The 27,326-nt window shown below is 40.7% G+C and overlaps 1 protein-coding gene across 16 annotated transcripts in view; it reads right to left on the bottom strand.

The window, feature by feature from the left end:
* stpg2 (sperm-tail PG-rich repeat containing 2) overlaps positions 1 to 27,326 on the bottom strand; it is a 715,538-nt gene that overhangs the window by 680,968 nt on the left and 7,244 nt on the right. The window lies entirely within an intron of this gene.

The raw sequence follows: 27,326 nt of genomic DNA, 5'->3' as shown, positions 1-27,326 counted from the left end.
GGTATACAAGTATTTGAACAGTGAAGGGCTGATTAAGGATAGTCAGCGTAGCTTAGTGCATGATAGGTTGTGTTTAACAAACATTGTGGAATTTTTTGAGGTTACCAGGAAAGTGGATGAAGCAAAGACTGTCGATGTTGTCTGTAAAGCCTTTGACAAGGTCCCACATGGGAGGTTAGTTCAGAAGGTTATGACACTAGGTATTCAAGGAGAGGTTGTAGACTGGATTTGAAATTGGCTGTATGGGAAAAGGTAGAGGATGAGTTGCTTCTCGGATTGGAGGCCTGTGACCAGTGGTGTGCCTCAGGGATCCGTGTCGGGACCATTATTGTTTGTTGTATACATCAATGATATGGATGATAATGTTGTGAATTAGATACAAAGATAAGAGGTGGTGTGGACAGTGAGGAGGGTTATCAAAGTTTCCAGAAGGATCTGGACCAGCTAGAAGATTGGGCCAGAAGAGACAGATGGAGTTTAAAAGTGTGAGGTGATGCATTTTGGAAGGGGAAACCAAGGAAGGACATATACAGTAAATGGTAGGGGACTGAGGAGTGCAGAGGATCAAAGGGATCTAAGAATTCAGATACATAATTCCATGAAAGTGGCATCACAGGTAGATAAGTTTGTGAAGAAAGCTCTTGGCATCTAGGCCTTCATAAATTAAAGAATTGAGTACAGGAGTTGGGATGTTATGGTGAGATTGTATAAGACATTGGTGAGGTCAGATGTGGAGTATTGTATGTAGTTCTGGTCGCCAAAGTACAGGAATGATATCAGTAAAATTGAAAGAGTGCAGAGTTACTCCAAGCAGAAGGCTGTAAACCAGGCCTTCACAAATCAAGGCAAAGGGGAGAGTCAGATTTAGGAATAACAATTGATGAGGGGTGCTGTCAGACCTGTGTCAGAGCAGCATGGCTGCAATTATTAAACCACGATATAGGCTGGGGCAGAATAATTTTCTCCATCAGCTATATTTGACAATGCAAAAATTGAAGGCTAAACCAAAAATTTCAGATCAATGCTTCAGATGTGGCATTGCAACAGGAACCTTTGTGCATGCAACCTGGACATGTACCAAAGTGAGACACTTTAAGGTGGAGCTAGGCCAAGTCCTAGAAAATAAATCATAGGTAAAGAATTCCCACAGGACCCAGAACTGTTCTTATTGGTCATAAGGCTTAAGATGAAGCTGTCCAAACTCCAAATCGAATTGACAGGACCAGGAAGTGCACAACGGTTACCTGGAAATCTTTCTCTCATCAGGGCATTGCGCGCTGGAATACGGAAATATAAAGCTATATTCCCCTGGAGAAAATTACCTATAATTTAAGGAAAATAATATAACATTTTTCTAAAAATTTTGCAACCATATTTAAATTTCATAGGAGCACAGTTATAGTGTGGATCTGTGTATCTCGCTGCCCTGCCCTCCCCATCTATCCTTCGACTGAGGGAGGGGCGGGGGGGTCCATTCCATCCCAATCAAGCAAGCTTTTAGTATGCTGGCCTTTATCAATCATTGCATGGAATATAGGAGTTGGGAGGTGATGTTGAGATTGTATAAGACGTTGGTGCGGCCTAATTTGGAGTTCTGTGTGCAGTTCTGGTCGCCTAATTATAGGAAGGATATAAACAGAGTGGAGAGAGTGCAGAGAAGGTTTACCAGAATGTTACCTGGGTTTAAGCATCTAGAGTATAGGGAGAGATTGGACAGATTAGGTCTTTATTCTTTGGAGCGTAGAAGGTTGAGAGGGGATTTGATAGAAGTATTTAAGATTATGAAATGGATAGACAGAGTGGATGTGGATAGACTATTTCCGTTAAGAGGAGGAAAGATTAAAACAAGAGAACATGAGTTAAGAATTAAGGGGCAGAGGTTTAGAGGTAACATGAGGGGGAACTTCTTTACTCAGAGAGTGGTAGCCGTGTGGAATGATCTTCCGGGAGAAATAGTGGCGGCGGAGTCAATTGTATTATTTAAGAAAAGGTTGGACAGGTATATGGATGAGAAGAAGATGGAGGGTTATGGGTATTGTGCAGGGAGGTGGGACTAGAAAGGGGTGTTTGGTTCAGTGCGGACTAGAAGGGCCTAATGGCCTGTTTCCGTGCTGTAATTGTTATGTTATGTTTTGTTTATGTTAAGTCAAGAAAAATGTAACAGCCTAGGTGCCAATTGTTGGGCCGTGACAAATCCCTGATGTGTTTCCTACCTTTGTTGTGGTTTGTTGAGTGGGGGGGGGGGGTCAAGGGAGAGGAGAAAAAAAGGCTCAGACTCAATGGTGATTTTTTAATATAATGGATTACTGTAATTTGTGATTATTGGAAATAGTTTAAGTTTGAAAATGTATAAATTGTGACAGATTATGTTATATTTCATACTAAGTATAGATAGGTTTTTGGAAGAGATTGTGGGGTTTTAGTTAGGTTACAAACCCTTCAAACAGATCTCATTTTAAAATGCAAGAGTTATGCATTAGTTGATGCCTACAAGTCTGCAAAGACAATAGACTTCTGTGCTGGAGATTTTCACAGCGAGGAGCAAATGGAAGGTCCTATCTCAGGAAACTGATAAGATCTCTCATGAATTGATTTTGGGAGTCAGCAAGCTGTTTTGATGGAGTGTGCTGTTTTAGGAAGGTCATATGGTTTTGCAAGCAGAGAGAGTCAAATAGGTATTTCTCTCAGTGTGACAGAGAGAGAGAGAGAGAGAGAGAGAGAGAGAGAGACTACTGGTTTTCTGAAGTGGCTTTTGGAAACTTGTTTGAAACCCCATTGTGAAGATGGGTTGTGAATTCTGAGTTCAGCCTGTTCAAAGCCCTTGTGGTCCATGCAAGAGGAGATGGCTGTATAATGTTTTGTCTGAGATAAGGGAAACAGAAAAGGAACTCTGTGGTGACCTGAAAGAAAGAGGTTATCATCTGGAAAACACTGATGGGCAAGTTTCTTTGGCAAACCACTGAAGTGGCTGATTGGAAGGAATCAGTTTGTGTGTGTCCAATGAGCAACAAATCTCTCTCTGAAAACCGACATGAACCTTCCTGAGTGGTAACCATTTACCTTTCAAGCACCAAGGCCTGGTGAAGATTCATAAATGTTAAATTCTGTGCACAGTATAAGAATTGCCTGATACTGGTGAATTTTGAGGAATGAGAAGTGAGATTGGATTGTGAATCAAAGAACTTTCTGAACTTACACACCCATTACATACACATGTGCTTAGAATTTGGAAGGGGTTAAGTTAATACAAATAAGTTAAAGTTTGATCTTGTTTTTATGTTTTAAAAAAATTAAAAGTAAATTTTGTTTAAGTAGCTATTTGTCTTGGTGAATTTCTATTGCTGCTGGGTTTTAGGGCCCATAACAAAATAAAATATTCAAAAAGAAAGAGTGCAGAGAAGATTTACTAGGATGTGAATTCTGAGTTAGGTTAAAAGGAGGGGCAAAAGGTTTGAGAGAGCCGTGGTTTTCAAGGAATATTGGAAACTTGGTTCGAAGAAAAATGGAGGCGTACATTAGATATAAGAAGCATGGAGTTAAGGAGATGTTTGAAAGATACATTGAATGTAAGAGGAATCTTAAGAGAGGAATTAGGAAAGCTAAAAGAAGGTACGAGAAAACTATGGCAAGCAGGGTGAAAACTAATCCAAAAGAGTTCTACAAATATGTTAATAGTAAGAGGAAAGCTAGAGACAAAATTGGTCCCTTAGAAAATCAGAGCGGAAAACTGTGTGTGGAGCCTAGAGAAATGGGGGAGATATTGAACAGTTTCTTTTCTTCAGTATTCACTAAGGAGAAGGATATTGGGAGATGTGAGATAAAAAAAGCAAATTGGGTAAATATGGGGAATATAGAGATTACAAAAGGTGTAGTTTTAAGGCTTTTGAAGAATATAAAGGTGGATAAGTCTCCGGGACCAGACGGGATCTTCCCCAGGACATTGAGAGAAGTGAAGGAGGAAATAGCAGAGGCTCTGGCAGTAATTTTCCAAATGTCATTAGATATGGGGATAGTGCCGGAGGATTGGCGCATTGCGCATGTGGTTCTGTTATTTAAAAAGGGTTCAAGGAGGAAGCCTGGCAACTATCGGCCTGTAAGTTTGACGTCTGTGGTAGGTAAATTAATGGAGAAAATTCTTAGAGATAGCACTTATAAACATCTGGATAGACAGGGTCTGATCAGGAGCACTCAACATGGATTTGTGGGAGGAAGGTCATGTTTGACCAATCTGACTGAATTTTTTGAAGAGGTGACTAGGAATGTGGATGAGGGTAGCGGAGTGGATGTTGTCTATATGGACTTTAGTAAGGCCTTCGATAAGGTACCACATGGAAGGTTAGTTAGGAAGGTGCAGTCTTTAGGTATAAATTTTAAGATAGTCAAATGGATTGAACATTGGCTGAAAGGGAGAGGCCAAAGAGTGGTAGTGGATAATTGTCTGTCAGGTTGGAGGCCGGTGACCAGTGGTGTGCCTCAAGGATCTGTATTGGGCCCATTGTTGTTCGTTATATACATTAATGATCTAGATGATGGGGTGGTGAATTGGATTAGTAAATATGCAGACGATACTAAGATAGGTGGAATAGTGGATAATGAAGAAGGTTTTCAAGGATTGCAGAGGGATTTGGGCTGCTTAGAAAAGTGGGCTGAAAAATAGCAGATGGAATTTAATGCTGATAAGTGTGAGGTGCTTCATTTTGGTAAGAAGAATCAGAATAGGACATACGTGGTAAATGGGAGAGCATTGAGGAATACAGAAGTGCAGAAAGATTTAGGAGTAACGGTACATCGTTCCCTGAAGGTAGAAACTCACGTGAATAGGGTGGTGAAGAAGGCTTTTAGTATGCTGGCCTTTATCAATCATTGCATGGAATATAGGAGTTGGGAGGTGATGTTGAGATTGTATAAGACGTTGGTGCGGCCTAATTTGGAGTTCTGTGTGCAGTTCTGGTCGCCTAATTATAGGAAGGATATAAACAGAGTGGAGAGAGTGCAGAGAAGGTTTACCAGAATGTTGCCTGGGTTTAAGCATCTGGAGTATGGGGAGAGATTGGACAGATTGGGTCTTTATTCTTTGGAGTGTAGAAGGTTGAGAGGGGATTTGATAGAAGTATTTAAGATTATGAAAAGGATAGACAGAATGGATGTGGATAGACTATTTCCGTTAAGAGGAGGAAAGATTAAAACAAGAGGACATGAGTTAAGAATTAAGGGGCAGAGGTTTAGAGGTAACATGAGGGGGAACTTCTTTACTCAGAGAGTGGTAGCCGTGTGGAATGATCTTCCGGGAGAAATAGTGGCGGTGGAGTCAATTGTATTATTTAAGAAAAGGTTGGACAGGTATATGGATGAGAAGAAGATGGAGGGTTATGGGCATTGTGCAGGGAGGTGGGACTAGAAAGGGGTGTTTGGTTCGGTGCGGACTAGAAGGGCCTAATGGCCTGTTTCCGTGCTGTAATTGTTATGTTATGTTATGTTGCTGGGACTTCAAGAGTTGAGTTAATGGGAAAGATTAAAAAGGTCGGAGCAAAGAAGAATGAGGGGAGATTTGATAGAGGTTTACAAAATTATGAGAGGTATAGACAGAGTAAATACGAGTAGGCTCTTTCCACGTAGATTAGAAGAGATAAATACAAGGGGCCATGACTTTAGTGTGAAAGGGGAAAGGTTTAGGGGGAATATTAGGGGCAACTTTTTCACTCAGAGTGTGGTGGGAGTGTGGAACAAGTTGGCATCTGACATGGTAAATGCAGGCTCACTCTTAAGTTTTAAAAATAAACTGGATAAATATTCTTATATTTGTGGGCGGGGAGGGAAAAAGGGGGAAATTTTTTCTTTTTGTTTTGTTTGTAAGCATTTAATATATATTTGAAATGTATAAAAGTTTAAAGGCTATATGAATATATTTATGAAAAAAAAGGAAAAATAAAGTTTAAAAAAAATAAACTGTGTAGATACATGGATGGGAGAAGCCTAGAGGGTTATGGATTGGGTGCAGGTCAGTGGGGCTAGTTGTATGATGTTTTCAGCACAAACTAGTAGGCCCGAAAGGCCTATTATCTGTGTTGTAGGGTCATTTATCCTGATTCAGATCTTACTTTCAGTGTACAATTTCATTTAACTTTTGTTTGATAATATTCTTGTGGCATCTTATGAAATTCTGTTACTTTAGTAGTGCTATATTGAATAAAACAGTTTGGCACTGAAATGGGCCCATCAGCCCACATATCAGTGCTAAACATGATGCCCAATTTATTTTAAACCTTCACTGCTTGAACATAATATATTTCCATTGTGATTGAATATGTGATAGATGTATTTGGGAGATAAACTGGTAAAATTAGAGTAGGTTACATACATACATACACTTTAAAACAGATCTTATTTGAAATACTGAAGAAGTCATATTCAGTAACTTTGCAGAAACTGTGTGTGTGTGTGAGAGAGAGAGAGAGAGAGAGAGAGCTGAACAGTGCAAGCCAGGAAGCTTGTTGGAACTGAAACAGAAAACTCCAGAGTGGCAGATGGCTGGATCTGTCTGATGTTTCTCTTTGAATAAGTGGAACAGAAAGGAACTCTGTGTTAGCCTGAAAGAAAGAGGTTATCATCTGGAGAACCCTGATAGGGCAAGTTTCATCAGCAAGACATAGAGGTGACTAATGGTGGTACCTCAGTTGTGGAAATCCTGGAACAACAAATATCTCTCTACAAACCTACAAAGAATCTTCTTGAGCAGTAAACATTTACCTTTTGAGCACCAAAACCTGGTGAACTTTATATATGTTAAATTCTGTGCACAGTATAAGAATTGCCTGCAACCAGTGGACTTGGAAGAATGAGAAGTGAGATTGAACTGTGAACCAAAGAACTTTTCTTAAATTTACACACACATTACATACACATGCAGTTAGAATTAGAAGGAGGTTAAGTTGGGTTAGTTAAGTTAATAGAGATAAGTTAAAGTTTGATTCTGTTTTCATGTTTAAAGATAATTAAAAACAATTTTTGTTTAAGTAACTACTTGCCTTGGTGAATGTCTATTGTTGCTGGGTTTTGGGGTCTTTTGGGCTCATAACACCATCTATTCCCTGCATATGCGTGTGTCCAACCAGAAGCCTCTTAAACACTACTATTATATCTGCCTCAGGCTATCCCAGGCCTTATCACTCTGTTTTTAAATGCATGTTCTCTAGTAAGTGATATTTATACCCTGGAAGACTGATTGTATATCTATTGTGACTATGTATAAAAGCAAAATGTTGTTTTTGTTCTATCTGTAGTTTTACTAATGCTTTGCTAAAGTGATACAGCATCAACATAAATATTTAATTAATTCATAACCCATAGCCCATAACCCAGAGAGATGTATGTAACCATATTTATTCATCCTGACCAAATCTATCAATGTATTTCCTGTGGTTTGTACCTTCCCATTTCTCTTTTCACTGCCGGAAGAATGCAGATTTCTGAAATTTATAAAATAATTAAAGGACAGTAAAAATGTTTCCTTTTAAATATTAGCTATTTAGTCAATACAGGTAGGAATTTGTCATGACAATTTGTAATGGCTAAAAAAAGACAAAATAAGATTTAAAAAGTGATAAAAAAATACCCATCAAATCAGGCAGTATCCATGGAGAGAAAAACAACTTTGGGTCAATTATCCTTTATCAGATCTGGAAATACAAGCATGAATGAGAGAGTGTGCAGAGAACTAAGTAAGTGTTTGTCTGTGATTGGGTTGGACATGGTTTTCCAGATTACATGGATGCTTACTGTGCCCAGCATCTGCAGATTTTCATGTTTAACCTCAGTTAAAAAGACTTGCCTCTGGACATCTGTCTACATTGGAATAATGATCCAAACAACAAAAGGGGACACATAAGCACCAGTGCAAAATTTCAGATAACTGGAGGATACAAATGGAGACTGTTTACATAACATGCTGAATTAGTGTTTGCATTCAAATCTTCAACCACAAGATGGGAGTGCTGCCCACTAACTACTTACACTGGTTAATAAATAATATTTTCATGTGTTTTGGCTACTCCATCACGAGGAACAAGAGAAAAGCCAGTGCAGACACAGCATCAGAAAAGATGAACTGTAAAGTAGGCCGCAGTATATTAAAATTCTCATTCTTAGAATTATTATTTTGGGACGCATTTTTAGCAGCATGCTATAAAGCTAGGTGGTTTCAATTTAATAAAGCAATATCACAGGGGAATCAGTCTAAGATTTTACTCCCTCCTTCTCTATTCCATAAGCAATTAAAATATATGGAAGGTTTATTAAAAGTCCATATCAGGGTGGCATTTCTGCCATTGTAAATTAATTCCTTTTTAATTTTTGGGTTCAATTCAATCCACCCAGTAATACTAGGACCCTAGTTGCTCTGACATGCAAAATAGCCTTCAGCAAGTATGGAGTTCATTTGAATAAGGATGCAAAATTAAAAATGATCAGTCACTGCTGGAACTCGCACAATAGATTGTCATGAACAGTTTCATTCGACTAAATTAAATAAACAACTGACTTTCCCCAGTTCAATGGTGAGAATTTGGTGAGCCTGGGTTCTATTATCTTCAACTATAAAAGTGCTAAAATTAATTTTAACATTAATTATTTTCATAATTTTATGCATATTATGTAGTAAAATGCTCAATTTTACTGCAGATTATATTTACTCTTCACAATAAACTATATATATAATATAGATATATATAGTAATTTTAATCATATTAAAGTTACTGGAGTTATGAAAAGTCACCTGAACATTTGCAGTCCAGGAACACAAAATGGTCCTCTTTCAATACACCCAAAAGACTATGTGAAAAAGAACAGATCAATTGATTTAAAAAACAATGCTGGAGAAACTCAGCAGGTCTCGCAACATCCAGAGGAGGTAAAAAGATGTAACCTTTTTTTTAACCAAAATTGACTTTGTTCATAATAAATTATTTACAAAATGAAAACTGTTTCTATCCCCAGTCTTATATTCATACACTGTACATTTGTTTTTACTTACACCATTACCGCCACTATGGCATGTTGTCATTATTCCCTTCTTTGTTGTCTGAGGGGATTCTCTTCAGTGTCAGACTCTCAGTGCCCAGTAATGAAAGGAATTTAGGCTGTGGTCCTTCCCCACAGTGCCCTTGTGTTAGCTGCACCAAGACTAACTGGGACCCTCAGCATGTATTTCTGCAGCCTGGAATGTGCCAGTCGGCAGCATTCCCACACCAACATTTCCATTTGCTAAAAGACCAAAGTACTTCTTTCACCGAGTTGATGGTCTTCCAGCAGTTTTGGATGTCTGATTCTATGTGCGTCCCCGGTTATAGCCTGTAAATCAGTCAGGCTGCTGCTGGAAATGAACCGTGACGAGGACCCTTGCATCCTCCACACACTCTTAGCGAATCTGCATTCTGCAAAGAGATATGTGATTGTCTCCACTCCACTGCAGTCATCTCAGGAACAACATGTGTCGTGGATGATGTTCTGGTTGTACAGGAAAGATCTGACTGGGAGGGCTCTTCTGCCTGCCATCCAGGCCAAGACCTGGTGCTTGTTTGTGAGCACTGGTGATAGAGGCATTCTGCCAAGAGACCTGGACCATTTGTTTTGCGACCCCACAGTGTCCATCAATTCCTCATCTCGCAATGTCTGCAGGACATTCTGTGTTTACCATTGCCTGATCACCTTGTGGTCAAAGGAATTTGCCTGGAAAAACCTTTCCATGAAAGTTGGGTAGTGTGGCAAAATCCAGCTGACTGGGACAATGCACAGCAACAGTGCCAGGCTTGTTCTTCACAATATCTGGGATAGGTAGAACCTCAGCATACAGCAGCACTTGGTGCCCTGGTACTTTGCTTCCACATACAGCCTGATGTACCACACACAAAGAGGGCCACGAAGTTGGGTAAAGCCCTTTCCCCCATTATCTGGCAACTTGTACTTGGCAACCCTTCAGATCCTTTCCATCTTGGATCTCCAAATGAATCAGAAGACTGCTCTGGTGACTGCCAGAATGGACGTGTGGGGGATGGCCACACCTGTGCCATATACAGGAGTACCAAGAGCACCTCACATCTGATGACTAGCTTCTTCCCTGTTATTGAGAGGGAGCATCAAGCCTACAGATCCATTATCTTGTAGACCTTTGCTATCCAATCAGTCCAATTTTTGTTGCATGCATTGGCCTCTCCAAACCAGATCCCCAATGTCTTCAAGTTGTCAGATCTAACTGTGAAGGGGATGGTGGACCGGTCAGACCAGTTACCAAACAGCATTGCCTCACTCTTCAACATTTCGGGCCTGAGCTCTTCTTCAAGGTATGAGCACAAAGCAGTCAGGCACCTGTCCAAAATGGTTGTTGTGGGTGGGGGGGAGGAGGGGGGAAGAAAGGAAGAAAAGGCATGGGGAGGAACACAGGCTAACAGACAAAAGATAATAATTGGACCTAAACAGGAGAGGAAAGGTGAGAATTGATCAGAGGATAACTCCATGAATGCAGAGCTGGATAAAAGGAAACAGAGGGAAAGGGAAAGAGGAGACAGAACTAGAGGAAAGGAAAAATAGGGTTAGGGGAAGGGGATAGATGGGGGGATATGGCTTACAGAAACTGGAGGTCAATGTTAATGCCATCTGGCAGGAGGGAGCCCAAATGGATTTGTCATTCCTCCAATTTACAGGCAGCCCCAATCTGGGAGTGCACGACCATGGACAGACATGTCAGCACGGGAACAGAAATGGAGCAGTAAATTGAAATGTGTTGCCATTGGGAATTCTCGCTATTGCAGCAGTGAAGGCGCCCATTGAAGCGATCTCCCAGTCTGCATCCAATCTCTCTGACGTAGAGGAGACCACAATAGAAGTACCAGATGCAGCAGATGACCCCTGTCCATTCAAAAGTGAGGTGTTGCTTCACTTGGAAGGTCTCCTTGGAACCCCAAACCGCAGTGAAGGAGGAGGTGTGTGCGCACAAGTGCAGGACTTCTTGCAGTCATCAGATGTGAGGTGTTCTTGGAACTGCTGTATATGGCACAGGTGTGGCCATCCCCCACACATCCATTCAGTCAGTAGATGCCAAGGGGGCAACTGGTGGAGGAAGAAGAGGATGATGGAGTTACAGAGGGAGTGTGTCCCTGCGCAAGGCAGAGAGGTAAGGAGGAGGGAAGATGTGTCCAGTGGTGGGATCAGGTAGTAGGTGAGAGAAATGGCGTATGATGATATATTGGATGCAGAAGCTAGTAGGATGGTAGGTAAGGACAAGAAGGAAGAGGGGGCAAGGGAAGATGTGCAGGTAATGGAGGACATGCATGTGAGGGCCAAGTTGATGGCAGTAGAGGGGAGGCAAAATTTTTTGAAGGAGGCCATCTCAGATTATCCCGCATGGAAAACCTTGTCCTGGAAGCAGATACACAGAGCTCGCATAGTCAATTGAATTGCTCTTTGAACTGGCAAAAGCTTGAGGAAATATAAAAGGGAATTGGCTTAGTAGGTATATAGATTAAACTAGGAGAAAAGTGTAAGGGCAATGATGCCACTTTGCTTGACACTGGTCTGCAATGAAAAGGACTTTGTCGTGAACCCATTGGTTAGGATTGTGGCTTGTCATAAAACTGAGACAAATTTTTGCAGGTAACTAAATTTGGAAAGTTTGCTCCATTGTTCTTTCCATCTGACAGACTACTGTAGATGATGTTGCTCCTTTCATTTCTTTTGAAAGTGTCTCTCAGTCAAAGTTAAGTCCTCTGTGCCTCTGAATGCACAATATTCACCCAACAATTTGGGAAGCAGTATCTTGGCTATTGGCAAAAGACAGCAGAGAAAAATTCTATTAATTACTTTAATGCAGCTGACGGCACCTCTGTAGTTACCACATTCAGACGTCTCCTTTCTTAAAGATAGTCATGATTGTTGTATCTCTGAGATTCCCTGACCTATCATCATCTTTTCAAATGTTACCGATGAGGATGTGAAACTGTGATGGGTCGATCATCTGGTCCCAAGATCTTACCATTATTTGAGTTATTTCTTGTCATTCAGGTGTGGTAGCAAATTCAGAATTGAAGAGGTTTTCAAAGTTTTCTTTCCAATGTGCTTTGACTACTTTTCTACTCCTAATGGATTCACATCTTATTTTTACTTTCATGTGGTGGACCTTGGGTATTTGGGCCACAGGTGGCCTTGAGAGAGCTCCATGTCATGGCTGAAGTTGCTGAGCCTTTTGTGCCCTCTCCATCCTTTCTTATTGTTTTTTGGGTCATGAGTTTCTGACAGATCTCATCCTTCAAATGTTTTTCAAACTCTTTTCCCTGAGGCCTGGCTCTAGCAGTGGTGAATTTCATCACTTGAACATAATTTCTGAGATATGAGCTTAAGTAAATCCTTAAGTTTGCAGTTAATTATTTCTTCAGTCTTTGGTTCTCATCCATCCAGTTCTGGCCCATCTTGTTTCTTCCTGCTATGGTGGAATTAATGGAAATCTAATTAATCCATATTGCCTCAACTCCAGAACCAGCAGTTATGCTGAAATATGTAGATGGCTGTTGTCAGTGTATAATTTCTAAAGTCTCAGCTCTAACATTGATTGAATCATTAGAAAGGATGGGACTCAATTACCACAAAGGTAAGGTCCACAACTGAACTGCCCCATTAAACAACACTGCCTATGACACAAGACCCCTGGAAAACAAACAAGCTTCTCATATCTCAGAAATCATCTGATGAAATTCAACACATAGCCCTTGGTCAAATGAAGGAAATGTGTTAGATCCTCAAACCGGCACAAACCCTGTCATCTATTGACAGCCAGTGATTCCTGCCACCTCCCCCTTTGTTTCTGAGAATTGGACAGCCTAGAATAGGCACCTGAAAGCTCTGGACAGAAATCACCAATGTACAATCCATCAAACCCTTCAAATCCATTGTCAGTAAAAATGAAACAATATTAGAATTTTCTGCCAGGCCAAAATCTCCATTATTGAAGTTCCAACTAAACTCTGTCAACTATTTTGAGCAGGCCACACTTTTAGCATGTCTGATACTAGAATACCAAATTGACACACTTTCTATCAAAGGGGAATAGATCACCAGGTGAATGGTTCTGAAATGGGTTGACGGAGTGTTGCTGCCTCATCACTCTAACAGTACTGGTTTGATCCTGATCTCCTGTCTGAGTCTACTTTCACCTTCTCCTTATGACCACATGGGATTTCCTTAGGTGCTCTGGTTTCCTCTCACATCTCAATGGCATTCTGGTTGGAAGCTTTTGTAAATGATCCTGAGGGAGATGAGAGTTATAAGTCATACATTTAAGAGCAATATACATATATTCTGAAATTCTTCCTGTTTGCTGCAGCTACACGGGTATATAAAATAATTGTTAAAAAAATATAAATTTAAATCGCCACATGAGAAAAAGGATAATAAATATTAAAGGATAAATAAATATTCATATTTGTAGTTCATGCAAAAATAATGTAATATCACAATTCTCTGGTCCTGGAGTAGTTTATCGTTAGGGTAGTATGCACAGGTTTAAGAACCTTGGGGGAAAAAAACTGTTCTTGAACTAGAGATGCCAGGCTTCAGGCTTCTATCTGAACATTACTGTGAGAAGAGATTGTGACCAAGATGAGGAGTATCCTTTATGTTGGCTGTTTTCTTGATGTAGTAATTCGTGTAGATAACTTTAGAGGAAGAGACCTCGGTGCACATAATAGACTTAGTTAGGTTTGTCACTCTCTGCAGCCTTCTGCATTCCTGAATATTTGAATTTCTAAAGTAGGTTGTGATGCCTGGTCAGTATACTTTCCACAGAAAATTTGTGGACATTTGATAGAGTATTCAATAACACACCAAATCTCTTCAAGACTCTTCAGAAAGTAGACGTCTTCATGGTGGCCTCAATTTGATGCCTCGAAGAGAGGTACCCCAATATGTGCAGATAGAGAGGCATGGGGAAGGTAGTTGATAGGCTTGAAAGATAAAGAATTAATGGATAAAATGTCATAAGAAAATACCAATATTAAATCCTCTCTGAATATGCAAAGTCCTTAATGTTCAAACAGTAGTAATTAATCAAAAATAGATACAGAAACAGCACAAGAACATAATATTTTTCTGGTTTATTTACATCAAAAATTGTACAGACATTTCCAGCATTCATGATTGTTGCCATTGTGCTTTTATAAAAACCAAAATGCTTATAAATTTGTATGTAGTTGCCATGGAGAAATTCACTTAACATTGCTCATTTTAATTGACATCATAGCGGATCAATCCATTGTCAAACAGAACGAAGAGAGCATCAGAGAAAATTCAAGGATTTTTGAGATTCTATTGAAGAGTCTATCAAAAATATCTCTGACAGAGAAATAATGTTGTTTGTATAAAGAAGCTGAAACAAGTCAAAGGCTGCCAACTTATATTATCCACATAACACCAGGAATGTTATGTATGTGCTTATTTTCCATGCTGCAAGAAAAATGGGAGGATATATGTTTTTGTGGGAAAAGTTTACTTTTCAAACTTCCCATGCAATAAACACAAGTTTTATTCTGTTTAATTAAATAGAATATCACAGTTATCAGTAAAGTCTTCAAAAGATATGGGGATACAGGTGATTGAATTCACAAACTTTTTCACATAGTGGAATAATCAGTGGTTTCTTCTGTGATTCCTAAGTCAAAGTACTAAACAAATATAGTAAGAGTGCTCCAGACCACTCGGAGAGCTAAACCCACTCAAGAAAATGCTGGTGCTGCTTAGCCCAATGGTGTGTTATTATTGATTTATCTCAATCATTCCAATCTACCTAAGAATAAATGTATTCTTTTCCACTGGTGTTTTGATCAAGGAAGTGCTGTTGGGTGATTAGAAATATGTCTCCCAACCAACTGCTTTAAAATATTTCTGGGTCATTATTTCATTAATTCTTGTAGATGCTTATTTTAACTTTAAATCTGATAGTACACAAATTCCTAATTATTAGTGAAGTATCAGTCTCGATCAGTGGTTCTCAACCTTTTTCTTTCCACTCACATACCACTTTAAGTATTCCCTATGCCATACTAATCCTGTGATTAGTAAAGGATTGCTTAAGGTGGTATGTGGGTGGAAATAAAAAGTTTGAAAACTACTGTTTTCATCGTACCTAATGTGCAGTTTCATAATTCCAGAGGAAATGGGCCAATGACAATTTTTCTCAAGCAAAATATTTCAGTAACAATTGGGTCTAGAGCAGTGGTTCTCAACCTTCCCTTCCCACTCACGTACCACCTTTAACCAATCCCTTACTAATCACAGAGCACCGATGGCATAGGGATTACTTAAAGTGGGATGTGTGGGAAAAAATGGTCTAGATGCTGATTGGTACTCCAATTTTTTAGATTTAAGAAACAATAACATAGTAAGTTCCATCTACAAAGTTTGCAAATAAATCAAAATAAATAAATAATGAACAAAGAACTTCAAGTAAAACATTGAAGTATTTTTTGTTACCAAGGATGCAACTCCAGTAATACACAATCAATGCAGTCAAAGGAAAGGTAAACAATGTAGAGGATTGATGCGTTATCAATAACTCCAAAGACTAGCAGTTACTTGACTGATAGGCTTTCATTACCGTAAACAGAATGCACATCTCATGTTGCTGACCCGAGACCCGAGTTTGTTCTGGGGAAGGGGTGATGGTGTTGCCACTTTTATTTTAGGAATCAAGGGGGAGGAGCCACAGGCACAATCACCAAGGGATGGGCCAGCCATACACATACAAACAATATTAACAGTGGTTCCACTACATTCAACCTCTTTTTTTTTTAAAAGTCCGGCAGGGTGAAGTGGGTTCCATGTCCATCACAAATTCAGGTCTTGTCTGCCACTGTGACCATCGTAGCGCTGGCTGTGGTTCAGCTGTTGACTCCTGGATGATCTGGTCATTGTCAGTGGGTGGAGTGTCTGGTGACTGAACTGAGACAGTTGAGGTGGGGGCTAGGGTAGGGTGACATGGTTGTGGTGGATGATCATTGGGGGATGGTCAGCCAGAGTCCTGGGGTCTCCTAAGCGTGCCAGGTCCCAGACAGACACAGTGTCCTCGCGCCCATCCAGGTATGCCACATAGGTATATTGGTGTTGGCGTGGATGAGGTGGCCCCTCTCAACTAGTGGGTCAGACTTATGGCTTCCACATACTTCCATGCAGACTTCCTGGGGAAGGGAAACAACCTTTCATGTAAGGTGGCTTTGGGGGCAGTGCACAGGAGGGATCTGACTGTGTGGAGCGCTTCGGGGAGGACCTTTTGCCAGTGGAAGACAGGCAGGCCTTTTGACCTCAGGGTTAACTGGACAGCCTTCCAGACAGTGGCATTATCCCTTTCCACCTGGCCGTCCCATCAGGGTTTATAGTTGGTGGTCCTGCTTGAAGCAATACCTCTGGCCAGAATATATTGGTGCAGCTCATCACTCATGAAAGAGGACTCCCGGTCACTATGAATATAGTAAGTGTATCTAAACAGGGTGAAGAGGTTGTGCAAGGTTTTAATGATGGTGGCAGTGGTCGTGTCTGAGCAGGGAATGGTAAAAGGGAAATGTGAGTACTCATCAATGATGTTGAGGAAGTACACATTGCGGTTCAAAGAGGGCAGGGGTTCCTTGAAATCCCTGCTTAGGTGCTAAAGGGGCAGGTGGCCTATCTAGCTGGTAAAACCATGGTTTGCACTCCTCACAGACCTGATAGTTTCTGGTAATTGGCCTGATGTCCTCAACTGAATAGGGGAGGTTGCAGATTTTGATGAAATGGAAGAACCTGGTGATCACAGGGTATCGTTGTGGAGGATTTGTAAATGGTCTATGCACACTGGCACAAGTCCCTCAGACACCTGAAGGCTCATTGAGCCTTCTGGACCAGTACAAGATATCATAATTGTAGGTGGAGTGTTTGATTCTCCACCTCAGAATCTTGTTGTTATTGATTTTACCCCATTGTTTGATATTGAACATGAAAGCAACTGCACATTGGTCAGTCAGCAGGGTAAATAGTTTGATGGAAAGATAGTGCCTCCGGTGCTGTACTGCCTCAACGATGGCCTGGCCTCCTTCTTGATAGCGGGAATTTTAGAGGTGCGGAAGGAAAATGCTACAGGTCTCCCCACCTGATTAAGCATAGTGGCCAGGGCAAAGTCAGATGCATTGCATTCCACCTAGAATGTGGTGATTCATCCACAGTGTGCATTGCAGCCTTGGCAACATCACCTTTGATGTGGCTGAAGGCCTCAAGGGCCTCTGCCAATAGGTTAAAGGAAGTGGCTTTTACTCGGGGGAAGGCCTTATCCATATAGTTGGGGACCCACTGGGCATAATAGGTGAAAAACCCCAGGCACCTTTTCAGGGCCGTGAGGCTGTGGGAAAGTTGGAGCTCCAACAGGGAATGCATGTAGTCAGGATAGGGGTCATAACTCCATTCTCCATAACGCATCTGAGTATAGCCAAGCATGATGTGCGGAATACATATTTATCCTTGTTTTAGGTGAGGTTAAGGCTGTTGGCTGTCTGGAAGAATTTCCAGAGGTTGGCATCATGGTCCTAAAGATAGTGGCCACAGATAGTGACATTGTTGAGGTAGGGGAATGTGGCCAGCAGCCCGTGCTCATCCAGCATTCGGTCCATTTACCTCTGGAAGACAGAGACTCCATTGGGTGGCCCCAAAGGAGACAGGAGTGTACTGGCAGTCCTCCAGGTGGATAGGAAACTGGTGGTGTGCCGGCTTTAAGTCACTGGTGGAAAGTACCTGATATTGGGCGATTTGGTTTACCATGTTGGCTATGTGGAGGAGGAGTTACACGTCCAGTTGCGTAAACCTGTTTAGCACGTTCCTGGTGTAGATTTCATTCACCTAGGCCGGGTACTCGCCTTTCAGAATGTCCATTATTTCGGTGAATGTCTCATAGTCTCTGACCATTAGGTAAACGTGGTGTCCAACTCGTGAGAACAGTAAGTCCAACTTGTCTGCATCGGATTGGACGATCGCAGTGGAGGCCTGCAGAAGCATGTTGAAGCAGCATAGCCAGAGTTCAAATTTGTCAGATGCTTCCAGTGATCATGGGTCGATTTCCAGCCTCTCTGGTCTCAGCAACTTGTCCATTCAAAAAAAATTATGGTAATAAAATTGATGTGTTATCAATAATTCCAAAGACTAGAAGTTACCTGACTGATAGGCCTTTATTACTATAAATAGAAGCCACATCACATGCTGCTGACCTGAGACCTGAACTTGTTCTGGGGATTACCATTTTTATTCGGGTACCACAGGTACAATCAGCAAGGGGTGAGCCAGTCATACATGTACATACAGTATTAACAGTGGTTCCACCACGCGGATAAGGAAATAAAACATGAAATTTGTAGGTATTGTGGATAGTGTAGAGGGTTGTTGTACATTACAGAATGATATAGACAGGATACAGAGGTGAGTGGAAAAGTGGCAGATAGAGGTCTCCGGATAGTATGAAGTGGTGCATTTTGGAAGGACAAACTTGAAGGCGGAGTATGTGGTTAATGCCAGGATTCTTAACAGTGTGAAAGAACTGAGGGACCTTGGGGTCCAAATCCATAGATCTCTCAAGGTTTCTGAGCAGGTTGATAAGGTAATTAAGAAGGCTTATGGAATGCTGGCCTTCATTAGTTGGGGGATTGAGTTCAAGAGTTGAGAGGTAATGCTGCAGCTCTAAAAAAAAATTCTGGTTTGACCACACTTGGATGATTATGTTTTGTTCTGGTTACCTCATTACGGGAAGGATATGGAAATTGTGGAACTATGGAAAGGGTACAGAGATTTATCAGAATGTTGGCTGGACTGGAGAACGTGGAGAACCCTATCCCTAACCCTAATGTGTCTAATGAGGCAAGGTTAGCAAAGCTAGGGATTTTCTCTTTGGAGCCAAGAAGGATGAGAGGTGACTTAATAGAAGTCTATAACATTATGAGAGGCATATATAGGGTGGACAGCCAGCACCTTTTTCCTGGGTTGAGAGTAGCAAATACCAGAGGACATCTGTACAAAGTGAGGAGAGGAAAGTTTAGGGGAGACATCAGGGGTAAGTCTTTTTTACATAGAGAATAGTGGGTGCCTGGAATGCATTGCAAGGCACTGGTACAAACGGGACATTTAAAAGGCTCAGGCACATGAATGCACAAAAAATAGAGGGCTATGGGTGTGATGTAGAGAAAGTTTAGGTTTTTGAGTAAGATTATAGAGGTTGGTGCAACATCATGAGCCTGTACTGTGCTATAATGTTCGAAGATATCTTGATTATTAAACAAAGAAGTCATTGGTCAGTGTGGATCAATTGAGACAAATGGCTTTCTTCTGTGGTATAATTTCTGTGTATTAGCTGCGGTGCTTAATAGGTGGTGTTTGAAGCATAAACCACATGTTCACAAAGACAGCAGTGTCTTCCCAGCAATATTGTCAGGAAAGATAAGAATCAAAAAATCTTCTTCATTCAAGGAGCTCTGACTCATTTTCAAATGTGATTGTTCTGCAGATTGTCATATTCAGACTTTGGTACAAGTGGAAACTAACCCTTATCCCACTAACCCTTTCCTATTGATGTACCTATCCAAATGTCCCTTGTCATAATTGTATACATTTTTACTATTTTATATGGCCGCCTATTCTATAGATCCATATCCCATTTAGACTCTGAGAAAAAAAAAACATTGTGACAATTATCTAAGCCCTTGATGATTTTGTAGCCTCAGAAGTCCCTCCTCACCCTCCTATGGTCCAGGGAGAAAAAAATCCCTAGGCTATCCAACCTCTCCTTATAATCAAGCCCACTAGCTCTAATAATATCATTGTGAAACTTTACTGCATCCTTTTCAGTTTAATTACATGAATCATGAATGTTGGGAAGTCAGGACAGCATGGATAAGGTCAGCCAGAATCTGCCAAAGTGGGGCCCAAGAAGTGAACAAAGGTCTAAGTTGTGGAAGAAGAAATGAGCAGAGAATGAGCTATCATTCCATACATTCCCACTGCAGAAATTATATCTTAGTGCAAAAATGACTCATGCTAGGAAGTGGCACATTTTCAGACTGATATGAAACAACCCAGTAAAGGTCATTAGCACATTTTATTATCGTGAAAAAATATAATTTTCAAGTTAAGAATGTGATAAAAAAGAACAGTATTATGTCGTCATGTTTTTAGGTATCTGTGCGCTGAACTGTTTCCCAACTTCATCCTGAAAGATCTGACTCTGTATTTTAGCCTTCTATTGTCCTAAACTTCCCTATCCATGGATATATTTATATTTCCAGTGATCACAACACTATTTTGTTTAATCTAACCTCCAGAATCTAAATATTATTCTACCATACCTGTACTCACTTCAGCAGACACAAATATACCTTTTCAAAGGCAAAGTATCTGTCAGAGACTCACTGTGCTCTGGTTTAGTTTATTTAGAGATTTACTGTAATGTAATTTCTTCTCGTAATGCTTTATTTAAATCTGCCATAATTCTAGTAGTCTTTCTGATTGTTTTGTACAATTTGTGAGATCTTAATTTTTGATTCATCGGCAAACTTGGATATGTGACTTTCTATGCATCATCAAAGCTGTTAATAATACAGCCAAGACAAGTGCTTTGAAGACGACTGAAACAGCTTGACAAATTGAGAATCTGCCAATTATCACTGGTCTACCTCCTGTTGCTCAGTCAATTTCCAAACCAGGTTAATAATTTGTCATCAGTTCCATGAGCTTCGTTCTAGCTAACAACTCTATTTTTTTGCATTACAATTTTTTTTAAATCTTGTTTTTACAGAATTATAATTTATAGTAATTTTGCACCTTATTCTCCACAATACTGCTGCCACAAAACAACAAATTTCATGACACGTTAATGCCGATAGAATCAATTCTGATTCTTGTGAAAGATTTTCTTAAATGCTTTTTGCAAATCTATATAAATAATCTTCCTTTGATTCATTAGTCCCCTTAAAAAGAAAAGTTCTTCGTTTAACCAATTTTTACAAACATAAAATGAAAGCAAAAAATGCTGGAAAATACATGAAAGGTCAAGGTAGTAAGAGAAACAGACTTAATATATTCAATGTCAAATCATCCAAAGTTTGCAAATCTAGACTGAGTGTACTATTTCCATGTTCTGTCAATCTATTCCTTTTTTTATTTGTTTCAGGATGAAGGTATCACTGGCAAGATGAGCATTCATTCCACACCTCTAATTGCCCTTGAGGAGGAGATGGTGCATTATTTTTGTACACCACTGCAGTTCATGTGATGATGAAGAGATGATGAGAGTTTATTGTCATGGACATAAGTACAATGTACAGATGCACTAAAACTCTTGCTTACCTCAGCTACACCAGTGGTTTCCAAACTTTTTTGAGCTGTCACCCCCTTGGCCTCCAGGCCATATGCTGAGCGCCCCCCCTCCCATACAATGGTGCTAGGGGTGTTAGTGGTGGCACTGAGTGGGGGATTATGGCAGTGCTAAGCAGGGTGGAGGGGGGATAGTAGCAGTGTTGAGAGGGGGTAGTGCCAGCACTGACGGGGGTTAATGGCAGTGCTGAAAGTGAGGTAGTGGCAGCACTGTGGGGGGTTTAGTGGCAGCACTGGGAGGAGGGTAGTGAGCACTAAGGGGTGGTGGGGGGCTAGTGACAGTGGTTTAGTAACACCAGTACAACATGGCAACCACCAGGACCAGCTCTCACGCCATTTATTTTGCTCACTACTGTCACCCCAAGTCTGGCCAGAAAATTACTGCATTGACTTCTTCATTACATTTTGCAACAGCCTTATTAATAACAAGACTGAAGGTTTGGAATGCCCCCCTTTTCCCTCACCGCCCCATTTTCCCTCACTGCCCCCTTGGATCTTTCCACCGCCCATGGGGGAAGCGGCAGAGCCAACTTTGGGAATCACTAAGCTACACAGTTAATAAAATGCACTAACGAATAGTAAGTAAAAATTAGATAACCACACAAGAGAAAACGAGATAATAAAATATAAAAGGAATTATCAAAGGTATGTCCAGTGATATTGGTTGATATTGAATGGTCTGTTCAGTTTCATTGTAATGTGGTGTTTAGATATATTTGAACAGCTTGCTGGAACCCAATCTGAACCCAATATATATAAACTTAAAAGGAAATAAAACACAAAAGTCTGCAGACACCATGGTTGAAGTAAAAACACAATGTTCAAGATAATGTACTTTGTGTTGCAAAGATAAAAATACATAACAAACATTTGGGATTTGAGCCCTTTATCAAGGTATGAAAAAATAATGCAAGGTGTCCGAACAAAATGGTAGGGAGGAGGGTCAGTGGAGGAGCATGGTCCCAAAGGCTGGAAGTAATAGATGGAGAAGGGAGGAAGGACCAGCAACAAGCAGGGAGAGGAGGGATGGCTTTTTGAGTGGAGAGGGAAGGGGATAGAGAGCTGTAGGAAAGAAAACAAAGGGAAAGGAAAGGGAGAGAGAATTGAGAGTAGGTTAGCAGAAACCAGAGAAATCAATGGGTGTGGAATTAAAGAGGTTGGCCACTGGGATCTCTTGATTTTCCACCTGGACTCTCTCCAACTTCTCCAGTTTCTGTTATCCTACTCCCCCTTCACCATCCCTTCCCCTTTTTTTCTTTCCTCCAGCTCTCCACCCCCTTACCTCCATTCACAGCTATCCCTCCTCACCTGTTTGCTGGTGTTCCCTCCCTCCTTTATTCACCTATTACCTCCTGCCTTTGGGACCATGCACTTTCTCCTGCCCCTCCCCCCTTACTATTTTGTTCAGGCACCTGCCAACATTTTTTTCATAGCTTGACGAAGGGCTCAATTCTGAAACATTGGTTACGTATCATTATCTTTGCTACATAAAGTACACTGTTTGACCAGCCAAGTTTCTCCAGTATTATGATTTTACTGTATATAAGAGCTTTCATATTTTTTAGTTTTGTTTTCAACCCTTGGTTTGTCCATGAATGGAAAAGCAAAATTTGACATATGGTTGCACAGTGATGTAACAGTCCTGCCTGTGTGGACTTTGCATGTTCTTCCTGTGACTGTGTGGGTTTTTCCAGATGCTTTGTTTTTTTCTATATCTCTGGGATATAAAAATTGCTAGGTTAATTGGCCAGTGTAAATTGTCTCTTATGTAGGTGGGTGACAAAAGAAGCAGAATTAAATTCATTGTTGTACGAGAGAGTATCAGTTACAGGAAAGTAATTGAGGGGGAGGGATCTGAGTGCCAGCAATGACTCAATAAGCCAAATGAACTTCTATGACATGAAAGAAATTATACAAAACATGGTATAAGATAACGAAAGAAAAATACAGAACTTCAACCAACTAAAATTTGCAAAAATGTTTCATTTTCTTTTTATTAACATATTACAACACAATGCAAGGAAGCTCCCAAGTACCCTCGTCACTGGGACAGCCTCTCATGTCCTTTTTCTATCTTTCTCCTACCTCCTTTCTCTCACACCTTGCTATCTCTCCCACATATTTTCAACCTTATCCTGTTTCTCATTCATCCATCTCACTCTATTCCCTCCTCTTTTCTCTCCCACCCTACCACAAACTCTTTCTTCTATTCCTCTTTCATTCCCCCTGCACCACCCCACCATTCTCTACCATTACCCCCTCTTATTCCACCCCCTCCCCCTCTCTCTCGTGACATCGATACACATTTAGAGCACTTGGTATTGGGAGTAATATACTGGCATAAATTTAGGATTGGTTAATGGACAGAAAATAAAGAGTATGAACATGGTCATTTTCAGATGGATGTCACATGGATCAATACTGAAACCCCAAATGATCAAAATTTATTCAACAATTTGTATATACAAATTGAGTGATGAAAAGGTGGGTGCCTATGTGGGTTGTGAGATTATGGAGAGGCTTCAGTGCATAATAAACAGAAAATGAATCATACAGTAAGTACATGGCAGATAGAATATAATGTGGTAAAATATAAAATCATACAGTTTGTAGAAAAAAATAGAAACATTAAATATTTTTTAAATAGTGAGGGATTGAAAGGTATTGGTGTTCAGCAGGATCAGGGTGTTCTTTTGCAGGACTCTCTGACAGTCTGTCACTGAAACTAGTTATGATTTTGAAGTACTTAACAGATAGAATTTAAATTCCCTAGCTGCTGCGGTGTAATTTGAATTTATCTGTGTGGATTGTTAGAGACATGGAGCCAGGCCTCTACATTACTAGTAACTTAGCCATATCATAAGTACTTTCTAGAAAATAGTTCCAAGGATATCTATTCCATAATAACCTGGTTCTTTATTTTATTCATCTGAATCTAACAAAGGTTAGTTGGAATAAATGGTCTATTCATTTGTGACACAAAGATTAGTCATTCAGCATATTGAGGATTCTTTTAGAGAAATCCAGTCAGTCCAATTCCTCTGCTCATTATTTGCTCTCAAATGCTTGTCCAATTTGTTTTTGAAGATGATAATGGGTGTATAGAAGATGTCTGTGAATAGTTTGTCTCCCAAAATGGAGACAGATCGAGAAAGGGAAGAGTCACCAGAGATAAGGTCAGGATGGAAGTTGGCAGCAAAGTTGATGAAGTTGATGAGCTCATCATGAGTACAGGAGGCAGTACAAATTTAATCATCAATGGAAAGGAGAAGAATTTGAGGAACCTTGCGTGTGAAGGCTTGCAGCATGGATTTCTCTACGTAATGAAAAGACAAGCATAGCTGGTACTGAGCAAGTACCATAGCTATACCACTGATTTGGAAGATATGAGATGAGACAAAGGAGAAGTTATTGAAGGCAAGTACAAGTTCTGCCAGCCAAGAAGGTGGTGGTAGCCCCAACTGGTTAGATATGTTATCCAGGAAGAAGCAGAGAGCCTCAAGATTTTCCTTATGAGGAATGGATATAAGGACTGGAGTCAATGTAAATGGAGGAGTTGAGGAATCTTGGCTGTATAAGTTTGCCACATCAATTTTACAAAACAAACAGACATCTATAAACCCACTTGTCATGATAATGAATATGTATGAGATATACCAGAAGTCACGTGGTATGAGGGGGAGATAAGAACACAAGCAGGAGAACAAAGGAAAATGGGAGAATAAAGACACTCAGAAGTTTACCTGATAAAACTTGTGTTTAATGTTTCATTAACTTCACATTTCGGGCCACAAATGTGACATTGGCGACGAGGATGAAATAAGCTTGAAGAAAATTAAAGACTAAACAAGATTACAGAGTATTACAGACAACTTCAAGGTGATAAGAATTTTCTCTTGTCTCAGTACTTTTGGGGCTGGAATATTTCCTCATGGCTGGTGCAAACAGTGACTTTCTAACACATAGTGGAATTGCTCATTTTGACCCGACTGGTGATGCAAGTACTGTAAGTGTGAAGTGGAAGGCATGGCTGGAAGAATTTGAATCCTACGCCGACAGTCGTGGCCTATTTCTAGATACCGGTACAGTTGAACAAAAAGTGCAGAGAAGGGCGTTACTTCTTTTCACTGCTGGATCCGCAGTTCGGGAAACATTTAAGACACTTTTGAATACTGGAAGAAAGGATGAGTACCGGAAAGCGGTAGATGCATTAAATGCACACTATGTAGTGACACCGAATGCTACATTTCAACGCCATTTATTTCGGAAAACGAGACAAGAAGATGGCCAGACAATTGCTCAGTATGTGACGAGACTACGCCAGCTAGCTGTTGGATGCAATTACATGCCAGCTGATTTGGACAACCAATTATTGGATCAAGTCGTACAGCACTGCAGATCAGATAAACTTAGAAGATGTCTACTGGAAAGAGGGAGTGAGTTGGAACTCACCGGAGCTTTAACCATTGCTGCTGCATTAGAGGCTGTTGAAGGGCAATTTCATACCATTACCCTGAAAGACAACTCAAGCCAGCAAATTAAGAGGCTCTCATATCGCCATAACCAGCCAAGATATACTCCGACACAGGACGTGGAGTGTTATCGATGTGGAAACCAAGGTCACTTTGGAAAAGACCCATATTGCCCGGCCAAAGGCAAAGTTTGCAGAAAGTGTGGAGGTAAGGACCACTTTGCAAAGAAGTGCAAAAGCAAGTCCAATGCAGACCAGAAGAGGAAGAGTACAACTTCCAAAGGCAAAGCCTGGGGGAAAGGAAAGTATCCTGGAAAGAAAGATACCATTCACCAGATAGACGGTGACGATGATGATACCCAGGAGGAACAGAGTTGTTACCAATTTACGTTGAATGAAGTACATCATGAGAAGGTCCCAGTGATTATTGGTGGAGTGACAGTGCAGGTCATTGTAGACTCAGGCAGTGACAGTAATGTGATTGATCGACATTTATGGGAGAAGTTGAAAAGGAAAAAGATCATCTGTACCTCAAAGAAGTGTTCCAAGAAACTGTATCCATACACAGCAACCAAGCCATTGCAGACCATTGGATGTTTTACTGCAACTGTTGAAGCTGGAGATAAGTGCACCGAAGCAGAGTTTATGGTCATAGAAGAGAGGGGAGAACCATTGCTGAGTAGAAGCACAGCGCAAGACCTGGCAATACTTCATATTGGAGCTTGTGTCAATTCAATTCAGTCATACGAGGATATGAAGCAAGAATTCCCTGCAGTCTTTCAAGGAGTAGGAAAGCTGAAAGGTCGACAATTGAAGCTAGCGGTAGATGAAACGGTCAAACCCAAGGCACAACCAAGCGCCGAACTCCGTTTGGACTTCGTGGGAAAGTCGAAGCCAAAATTAAAGAATTGATCGAACAAGACATTATTGAACTGGTGGAACATTCGACACAATGGGTCAGTCCCGTAGTGATTGTGCCCAAACCAAAGGGTGACATAAGACTATGTGTTGACATGAGAATGGCCAATGAAGCTATAGTTCGAGAACGACACCCTATACCAACAGTGGAGGAAATACTTCAAGAACTAACTACCAGCAAGATATTCTCAAAAATTGATCTGAAATGGGGCTATTATCAATTAGAGCTGGATCCAGGTTCCCGAGATGTAACTACATTTGTGACTCACTGTGGATTGTATCGTTACAAGAGACTATCATTTGGAATTAATGCAGCTTCGGAGATCTACCAGTATGAAATCCATCGAGTGCTTCAAGGCATTCCTGGAGTTGCCAACATTTCTGACAACATCATAGTCCATGCACCAACGAAGGAAGAGCATGACAAACGGTTGAGGCGTGTACTATCTAGACTACAGGAGGCAGGCCTTACCGTGAATGGAAACAAGTGCCAGTTCGGTGTGTCAGAAATGGACTTCATGGG

Source organism: Narcine bancroftii, chromosome 3 (assembly GCF_036971445.1).
Source record: "Narcine bancroftii isolate sNarBan1 chromosome 3, sNarBan1.hap1, whole genome shotgun sequence".
Classification (NCBI taxonomy): domain Eukaryota; kingdom Metazoa; phylum Chordata; class Chondrichthyes; order Torpediniformes; family Narcinidae; genus Narcine; species Narcine bancroftii.
Note: the sequence above shows the minus strand (reverse complement) of the source record. Positions and strands in the feature narration are given on the sequence as shown.